Consider the following 11,075-nt stretch of genomic DNA (forward strand, 5'->3'; position numbering starts at 1 on the left):
GTCGGTATTCTGCTACACAAATCCCAACACGCACCTTCCCGATGGCTATTCTCCAAGTGAAAGACTTACGCACTGCGTTCCTTGAGTTGGTAGCAGAGCTCGGTAAGATAACTCATGAGCGCGATTAGAACAATCACGATCGCCGATTGCGTGAGTCGCTTTCACACAGCGTGGCAGTACCTATGCGATAATCTGCTATCACGTTGACATGGCAACGCGAAGCACCGCGATTATTGTGATAGCACTCACACCCAGATATCGTTAGCTGTGAGCTCGCTTGTGCACTCATTCTGTGGCATCCCAATGCTTGGTACTAACTGGAACGACTGTGTACGGCTCCCAACGAAATTGACCGCTTCAACGCCATTATCGTGTGGCGTCAGCACTCATCTTGTCGCTACGTTGGCCTGACGTTGATGCTCACCGTCGTTCGTGGTAGCCAAGGTTGTGGGAGGTGGTGGGTTCGAATCCTACCAGCGGCTGTGCCGTTTTTCACTACACCTTCCGGAAAGCTTTCCAGACGATTGAAGTCGGCCCAGGACGCATACTAACCCCCGTGTCTCCTACTCCTTCCTGCTGTCCTCTCTCCATCTGTACGCCGCTCAAAGACACAGTTGATTCGCGGCGTTAAGACGGGATAAAAAAGAAGACGTTGACGTAGACGATGCAGATAGCTAAGAAGACGTGGCACAATTACCTCCAATCTCTGTAAGCCATAGTTAGTCCGAGAATAGGGAACGTGGAATATATCTGGATTGCGGAATGTGTAGCACCTCGTAATCTCTTGCACCCGAGCTAGCATGGAAAGATCGCTTGGTTTTCTCAGGGCCTGCTTGTAAGCTATTGCAAGACGAAATGTATATAGACGAAAAACCGGTAGGACATTGTGCTTACGAAAAAGTGGCTCAGTCGTTGCATCAAAAGCAACCCCTTCGATGATACGAAGAGCTCTTTTTTGTAGAAGATGAAGTTGTTGGAGCAGGGTTCTGGAAGCTGTGCACGTGCGACTGAACAAGCGCTTGGTAAAGTAATCGTTTGCTCCAGGTTGGAAGCATGTATTTATGCTTTTGGAGTAAACCGATAGTTTTGCTAATTTGGGATGCCACATAAGAAATGTGATTATGCCACAGTAGTCTGTTATCGAAAATAACCCCCAAAATCTTAATGTGGTCAACTAGCTTGATTTTTGAGTTACCGATAAACAAATCATGAGGGAGAGTAAAGTTAGTGCCACGAGGGGCAAAAAGAGTGCCGACAGTCTTCTGGACATTAATATTTAGCTGGTTGTGAGATGGTTATACTAGAAAACACATCATTTGTATCTCGAAACAAGGCATCGATAGATGACCCACTGACCAAAAGTGACACATCATCAGCATAAAGCACAATTTCAGGATGTAGTGTAATTATATCATTGATGAACAGGAGGAAAAGTAAGGGGCCTAAAATGCTGCCTTGTGGAACTCCAGAATAAATGGGGAGTGTAGCTGAAATGCTAGCTTCATCTAAGTAAATGTATTGGCGGCGATTAGATAAATATGACTGAAAGAAAAAAAGGCTTTGTCCACGAATACCGTAGTGACCTAGCTTGGCCAGGAGCAGGAAGTGATTCAGGCTGTCAAAGGCCTTTGCAAAATCAATGTAAATACCCAGGCTGATTTTCTTGGCTTGAAAGTTGCTCAGTATAAGATCCTTTTGCCGTAAAAGGGCTAATTCCGTGGATTTTCCTTGTCTAAAGCCATATTGTCTTTGCGAGATAATAGCTTGTTTATCGAGGTAGCTAAGCAACTCAGCCCGCTTCTCGTCAACGTAGTTATCGGAAGGAAAGTATATTTCTGTATTTATGCTGACGACATCTGCATTTGGACCGCAGGGAAATCTCGCCCGGTCCTTCAGCGACGCCTGCAGGCAACCCTGAACTCCATATGGCAGGCTTACATACCTAGTGGGAGAAGAAAGACGTTATCGCCTTCACGCGAAAGAACATGTTTCCATATCGTCTTTCTGTGGCTGAACAACAGCTCCAGTGCTCCACCTCATGCAAATTCTTGGGTGTTACGTTGGACTCTCGACACTCGTGAGGGCGAAACTCTCGCCCTCAGGGGGATTGCTTTAGTGCGCCACATTGCTGGCCTTAGGTGAGGCTGCGATGCACGATCTCTCTTGACCATTCATCGAGCCCTGGTACGTGGTTCGCTCCTGTACAGTCTGCCAGTACTACACGGGATCTTGCATTCCTACGCTTCTATAAGTTTCAGTGTCTTCTGGCACGTAGCCTTCGTGTGTGTCTGGGCTTGCCGAGACCAGCGGATACTTGCGTGGTCATGGCAGAAGCCAGAGAGACTCCGCTTGTTATCCAGCGCTTTAATGAGACGAGCCGTCACTATCTCCGTTTGTTGGCGACATTCTTTATTGCTGAACCTTTCCCGCCGCAGCAATAACAAGTTCATAACAAGGTCATGTGGACATACCCGGCAATGAGGAGGCTGACCAGGTTGCACTACGGGGTCATCAGATGCTCTCAGCCCACTCTATCATCTTGCCCAAAGGTGACCGTCGGGCCCAATTGTCCGTGATATCTCTGCAGACAAGACGAGATCACATTGGCTGCATGACATGACACCAGATATGTATAAAATACTGCGCAAAAGTATTTAAAATACAGTACAAAATACTCAAAATTGAAAGTAATTTGAGTAGAGTGCTGAATAGAAGTATTTCAGCTACTCTTTAAAGTACTTTAGTATCACAGAACGTGGCCGTACAAATGAAAGCAATAAATTTCATCCGCCATACTTAAGCATATATTTTATTTGCAATGTCTTGGTGTCAAGTAATGTTTTGTGAACTTTGGTGATACGTTCTTCTGACCCTCCCTCCTGTATGCCAGCTCGGGTCTTTCAGCTTATTGTGCGTGGTTAGTGCTTTGGTGAGCAAGGAAAGAAATGTCGAGATTCTCTTGTACCTAATGCCCTGGGGCACGGTGCCCTGGGGGTTCACCTCGCGGTATGAACAGGAACCGTTTTCTGACGAAGGGGTCGGTCTATGGACAAGCAAGGCCAAGATTGGGATCAGCCTATTGTACAGGAGGATAAATGGCAGATGCGCGAATTAAAAAAAAACTTAAATAAATAAATAAAGTAAATAAAGAAGAAAACAGAAAGAAAAAAAAAGAAAAAGGGGAAGTTTCAGGGAGCTGAAAATATGGACACGGCGGAGAAGTTGGCCGGATACGGCTTGACGAGGAAGGAAAGTATTTTGCACACTGAGAAGCAAATACTAGAAAAAGTATTTTAAGTACTTTACAAATACCTAGTTGTCGCAAAAAGTATTGAGTACAGTACCAAAATATCAGAAAAAGGTATTTAAAATACTGTATTTTGAGTACGTACTCAAGATACGAACAAGTCATCATGACACCGTACTCTCTGATCCAAGCAGTGGATCCGTCTCTATCGCTTCCTCATCGCCTTCCGCGACACTACGGATCTCTTCTTCACCGTACGCGGCTGAATGTTGCATTTACCCCAGCTATGAGACAGCGCCTTGGCCGTGCGCCATCGGACCTTTGTGCATCATGCAATGTGCGCGCTGACCTGCACCACCTACTTATGGACTACCTTGACTACCAGCGGGAGCGCGAGATCTTGCAGCACGGAATGCATGCAATCGACCACCGCCCCTTTACCATAGGCAACGTGCTGGGCCCATGGTCCAGTAGCGTTCATATGCACCAAGGTCTCCATTACCTTTAAGATCTCCTGTCATCAACAGGCCTCTCCACCCTGCTTTGATCACCTGAATCATCATCTCCATCATCATCTCTCACAAATGGCACTGTGGCAGAGATCAGCCTGCTGGCAGGCATCAACCCCATCTCATCATCGCCTCTTTCTGTGTGTGTGCGACATAATAACACGCCTATAGCACCTCCGCATGCCCGCTTGTCAACCATGCAGTGTTTTATGACTTATATTTATGCAGTGTCGTACAGTGTTTTTGACTAACAATTGTCGTTGTGACGTTCTATGACTAATTTCATGATATGTGCCATGGACCGATTTTAGGGGGACTACTGCTGCTTCTAACATGTCATAGTGTTTTATGACTGTCGACGGTCATTATGACATCCCATGACTATTTTCATGATATGTGCTATGAATCGATTTTTGAAACTACCTCTCTTTCAAACAATGTCATATACTGTCTTATGTTACCGATGGCTATTATGACATTCCATGACTATTTTCATGATATGCGCCATGAGTCGATTTTTGGGTACTACTGCTGCTTCAAACAGCGTCGTATGGTGTTTATGACTACCGGCAGTCATTACGACATAATATAACTATTTTCATATGCGCCATCATTCGATCTTTTGGGACTACCACTGCTTCAGTGTCATACAGCGTCTTAGTGCCTTATGACTACCGACGGCCATTATGACATTCCATAACTATTTTCATATGTGCCATGGGCCACTTTTAGGGGACTACTGCTGGTGCTTCTAAGAGTGTCATACAGTGCTTCCAGACTGCGGACGATAATTATGACATTCCATGACTATTTTCATTATATGCGCTATGAATCGAGTTTTGGGGACTTAATGGCCATTACTAGTCATAAAACACTGTATGACACTCTGTTAAGCAGCGGTAGTCCCCTAAAATCGGCCCATGGCACATATCCTCAAAATAGCCATGGATGTCATAATGACAATAGGCAGTCATAAAACACTATGACACTGTTTGAAACAGTGTTAGTGGTTCCTGTTACATATAATGAAGGTAGTCACGGAATGTGAAGGCTCTGCAGGGCGATATTCGGAAACGAGGTGAAGGAAAAACCAAAATATGGGGAAAAAATGCGATCCAGTCCCGCGAAGTGGATTATGGAATCAGAAATGGATTTCCAGCTAGGAATCAATTTCCACTTTCGAATCCACATACAAGTAGATCCACTTCCAATGTGGAAATTGATTCGTAGCGGTAAATCCATTTCTGGTTCCATAATCCACTTGCAAGTGGATTGTAGAGCTAAAATATACTTTCAGTTGGCACACAATCAGCTTCGAAGTGAACATCTTTGAGCCACCCTGAAGCAGAAGCTGCACCACCACAATCTCAGTGAAAGCACAAAATGTAGAGAATACGAATATCTCACTTTACTACAAACCGCAAAAATTGATTCCTACATTAAAGCATATTCCAAACACAGTACATAGTGCAACAGGACATATTGCAGTCCAGTGGGTGGTGCTGGTCTGCTGATGGTTTCTTCTCACTCAGAGAACATTGTAGAAGTAACTCAAAGTTTAAGAACTGAAGTACTGGGAATCCCTACTACCGACACATTGCACTGCGCATACTTTTTTGGCATCTCAGAAAAATATCTGTTCATTCTGTCCATCTGAAAGCTGCAACACAGGACACAAAGGACGAGTGAATTTCACTTGTCGTCCTTGTCCTGTGTTGAGATGAATAGTGAACGCATTGCAACTTTAGTATCTCCAATCCTGTTTTGTGCAAAAAGTACACATTATATCACCCCAATTCCAGTAAACAGTGACTGTGAATGAACTGGGAATTCTGTTTCATTGAGAAAACCTGTAGAAAAAATGTTACAAAAGTAGACGTAATGCCATGCACAAAAAGGTAAATGTTTTCCTGCAACAATCACGAAACATACCTCACTTCAGTCGTCTTCATAGTCGTCTTCATAAGTGTCTTACAAGTATCCACCATTTGTAGGACAAGTCAGCTAAAAGACAAGACACATAACAAAGTCAGCTACAAGCCTGAGCGGGAGTTCTTGGAGTTCACCCACCACCCGCACTTACGCTATTTTAAATAACAATAATAACAGGGAGCAGATCTACACAATCAGATGAACGTTCATACGTATCAAATCGCGTCGCTCGTAGTTTCTCGCGATTTAGCTGGTGCACAAGTTGGAAGACAAACAAATATACACGGCGCTTGAGCATAGAGATTCAAAAACATTCACGTTTTCTTGCCTGTCTTGTAGAGTTGCAAGACGGGAACTACCGCAACGACATTTCAAAACTCCTACTGACGCAGATGGCGCTCAGTCTGTTCCTCTTGTCGACGGCAAGGTTTCACGGTTTCAAACTCAAGCGAAAATTACGCAACATTTGATTTCGGCACGCTGTGCCAATGTTTCTGGCACATTTACCGACGAAAAAGTATCTTGGGCGAACTGCGGTATAGGACCATAAACGATTGATATATTATGAAATGTCAATTAATTTGTCTTTCAAAAACGCCCGGTGCACATATTTGGACATACTACTTGAGCAGCTGTATGCACCTGCAAGGAATGCAGAGCGCCTTCAATTCACCCGAAAGTTTTAGTTAAGTTTAGTTAGCGAAGCTAGAAAGTTTTAAATAGGAGAACTCTACATGTGACTGTAAGAGACCACGGAACGTGCATGAATACTGGCTTCAAAGTGGTTTTCGATATCATGTGGGACGGTGCAACACTGGAGCCAGACATCCCCACAATGGGACCTGGCTTCATGTGGGCTGGCGGGTTGTGCTGCCAGGATGGACACACTGGGCCAGACATCCCACTTTAAATACCACAATGGGACCTGACTGCAGGTGGGATGGCAGGACGGGACACAGCCTGGAGACCCACTTGAACCACTCATACTAACAAAGGATCCACAATGGGACCTCAGCACACCACTCTCGAACTGGCTGGGACCATCCTGAACCCAACTAGAACAACTGTGGGGCCAGTCTGGGACCATCCCAGATTTTTGCCTGGGATTGCATTAGACGAGGGGGCTCGTGTAAATTGTTCTTACTGAAGCACAAATAAAATGTTCGAATTGTCTCTTGCCACGATACCGTATCAGTTTTCATCACACTCGCAGCTTCCACAAACCAGGGGATGTCACGTATAGGTATAGACGATTGGTTTTGATAATACAGCTTCGATAGAATTCGTCAGGGAGGCACTATCCTTTGAATAAGCCGTGCCGACTAATGGAGTATGTGCAAGTATTGCACGAACTGTGTTTTACAACTTCAACCATGTCCCGGCTAGGATACATGCAACTGGTCAGAAGATTATATATAAAGAAAGTAGCCTTTGCTCGCGCGAGAACTTTGAGGTAAAAGACCTGCAGGTCACTGTTTCATGATACCTATCCTTATATACGTACATATTCTTGGTGTTTGTGCACAATTATAGAAAGTGGACATTGGCGCCATTTTTTTGAGGCTTTTGTATTCACGCCTATCCTCATACTGGTACGCCCGCACTACTCAACGCATCAGCCGACACACATCACTCACCGTTACATATACCGAAAAACGTTTTCTGAGAACTTTTCGCTACGAATGAGACAGGATGAACGGCCTTTAAGGCCAATCACCCGAAACGCATAAACTCTGAAAGTAATTAACACCATCCATCAGCGTCTCTTCTAAGCAGCGACACGCCTCGGCAGGGGGAACAACCCTTTCTGTTGTCGTCTGCTTTAACGGTCGTTAACAGACGATTGCTCGATCAACGCATGCGCTACGTGTCCGCCGGCCTGAGAGACGAAGGTCAAATCAGGCAGGGACAAATGTACGAAGGAATAACGGAGGTTCTAACAAATCTGCGCGAAGAAAGGTTGGTGCACTGCAAGGTCAACGAATCCACGCTTGAAGATGTGTTAAACAACAACAAAAAAAAAAAAAAAGAATAAAAACTTACGAAAGTGCATGGCGGATGGAATGTACGGAAAAAGTAGGTGTCAGGCTTTTCTGGTTTCGTCTGGTTTAAAACTTCACGAGCACAAACGAACAAAAATGCACCGCTTGCAGCTGCTATTATTGTACAATGTTTTCCTATCCCCCGGTTTTTCGTTTTTTTTTCTCGTTCAATTCTGGACATTGATGTAGGATAGTCCTTTCTTTCTCTTTTTTTTCTGCCAATAAATGCCCCCCCCTCCTCTTCTTACCATACAACATGAGCATGCGCGTCTCAAGGTAACGGTCTCACATTTCTCCGTCCTCCTAGCTGCCAACACAGTGATAATTGGTGCTTGTATGCCGCAGGACAGCTGTGGCCACAAGGGACACCGTCTGTGAATTAGATTCGGGCACAGTGTTAGGACACAACAGTGTTCGGATCAACGAGTTGAGAGCTGTGTTTCAACCTCCAACCTTGGAGTACGTAAACGGACATACTGTATGGCTGTGCTGTGAGAGGTTTTCGCTGACTTTTCCGGCACAATTTCCAGACAGAATTTCAAAATTTTGGAAAAGAAAAAATAACAACAAAAACATGGTCCAATATATCGGGAATTATTGTAGTATTTGATAGTAGCACTCAGAAAACAGAAAGAAACGTAGAATGAAGCATGGCTTGTATTATGAATTGAACCTTAGAAAGAAAAAAAAAAAAAAGAAAAAAAAAAGAAACACAAACACACACACTCAATCTGGCCTGAAGCTTACGGAGCATTATTTGCAAAGACTGATGAGCTGGAAGTACCAAGTTCATGAATACGATACTCGTATTTAAAAAAAATCACAAAATGGATTTAGTTATAGAAAAAATAGTAGCATAATTAAAAAAAAAACGTACCCTCTGAAGTCGACCCACAACGCATCCCTACTGTACTCTCTCCATATATCTGTGTCTGCACACGATGATAGCCACAGTTGTATCGCGGTGCAGACACGGAATGCAATTACTACAAGCTACACAGGGGTAGCCAGGTACGCCATCACTTTGTCTCAGCAGCCATCGTCCTTCGACGTAAGACCCAATCACCTGAATAGACAGCCCTCGGAGGACAGCGCACGTGATGAGACTAACATCACGTACGCGCAGAGATGAGCGAGGTAGTCCCCTACAGCGTGACGAGGTACAGCAGCTGACCCACTGTGCCACCGCGAACACCCAAGGTCGAAGCTAACCGGAGCCTTTGCTTCTGTCATGTGTGTTTGGTTGTTATAGCTCGCAGCAGAGATTTCCCCGAAGTCGGAGAACTTCAGCTGAGGCTATACGGCTCATCGAGGGCTACACATGACAACGAAATTTGCGGGAACAAAGATCCTTGTCAGGTGAAATTGAAATTTAATTTCTGTATACGCCGTCCAGTAATCGGATGGACTCACGAAAAATAGATCTTAGCCTGACGCGCAGTGTTTCCGTCATGAATAAATAAATACATAAATAAATAAATAAAAAGTATCGTTTGTTGTAAAGCAGCTGTAACACCATTTCTCGTGAAGGTCGAAGTCACCGTACAAATATTGAAATCAAATTTGCAGTCGATTATTTGTGATCCTGCCAGTGGTTTGGCCGTGGCGAAGTTATTGTCATCAAATGTACCGATGGCAGAGAAAACTCGCGACACTGAACCTCAGGAAGGTTTTATTATTATTACGTGTTAGCGCCGCGAAGCAACTGTAGCTATGAACGGCGAGGAAATTTTAGAAACAGTCCTGAGTATCCAACTGCCGCAGTATCCCGTGATTTTGGGGGAATTACGCCTGTTCGTGCTTACGTCATCGTAAAACCGAATGTGGATCTTCTTTTTTTCTTTTTTTGACCTCGGAAACTCTAAGCCATCTCGGAGTCTCTGTTGAATGACAATGTTCTGCCACCTGAGCGCATTGACGGCAACAGCCACCGCAACAAACAACAACACTGTCATTTGTTTCCTGTGAATGGCCGTCAATATTTTACTCCGCTCCATTGTTGTATGGAAATTTCCAAAGTGTATGGGTGTGCAGGTGCAGGCTGTCAATCGAGAACAGAGGAAATATGAATTTGAAACGTGTGTCATTGATCGTCCATGCGATAATCGATGTTGCCATGGATATTCGATACCGAAAAAAACTTCCTTCGCCGCTGTTTAGACAACAAACGGCTCTTGATAAACTGAAAGCACGCAGAGCCGTCATGCAATGTATCGGTATTTGGCAGCCTTCTTTCCATATGCTGGGACGCTCCATTCGTTGGAAACAGACATCATTTGTGAACGGGGGAAATCTGTAGCGTTTGTATTGGTGTGTGTGTGGGGGTTATACCTATTTGAAAAAAAAAAAAAAGGAGAAAATGAACAGAAAAGAGAGGGAAAGGTCAGCCAAACGGCGTGTCGGCTAGCTATTCCGCTATATAGCTTTTGGAGAGAGAGAGAGAGAGAGAAATACATGATGACGATGATATGGGGATGACTTCCGCTCCGCTTTTGGAACTGTGTAACGTATAACGTATTTTTCATATGTAAAATAAAAAGAACGTTGATATGTAAATATTACTCCGCACATAACAAGCACTACACCCTAAAAAAGGGTGTACAGTGAACCCTCGTTAATATGACCCCCGATAATCTGACATACGCGCTTTACGACCATACTCCTGGGGAACAATTAAGTGAAACCTCTGCAAATCTCACACTTTAATATGACAATTCCGCATTATGACCAAAATTGTCGGGAACGAGCATAGTCATAATAACGAGGGTTCACTGTACTCCCAAAAAAGGAAGATCTCAAAGGAGGAAGGGAGTGAGGAGACTCCTTTTTGAGAGTAAACGTACTCTCCAAAAAGGGAGTGATATATGTGGCAAGGAAAGGAGTTAAAGTACACCCCCCTTTTTTTTAAGAGTGTAGGGAGGTGGCATCTCATTTGCGACAGCACGAGCTACTTATCACTCGTTTGGTGCTCCTCATGATGGCTTTCCGAGGCACAGCAACAAAGCAGCCATGCACTAGAGTAGCCACACTTGAGCTGCACTCGCGTAGGAGACTGCGAATGGGATGGATCTTCCGGGGTTTCTCACTGCAACTTAAACAACGTGTGACTCGGATAAGCCTTCGTGGTTGTCAATCACGGCTAGTTGTCTTGCGACGGAAATCCTACCGCAATATAAGAAAAAGGAGTAAAATAGGGAGCAATTTACAGCGGCTGCAATTACTCCCCCGTTTTACTCCCCCAAATCCCGAAATGTACTCTCCAGGACTGCAAGTAGTCACTGAACTTCGTAGGTGGCCTCCTGAATTGCAGCAGTCTACGTAAATATGTGCTGTCTATGAATTTCC

Source organism: Ornithodoros turicata, chromosome 6, assembly GCF_037126465.1.
Source record: "Ornithodoros turicata isolate Travis chromosome 6, ASM3712646v1, whole genome shotgun sequence".
NCBI classification, from domain to species: Eukaryota; Metazoa; Arthropoda; class Arachnida; order Ixodida; family Argasidae; genus Ornithodoros; species Ornithodoros turicata.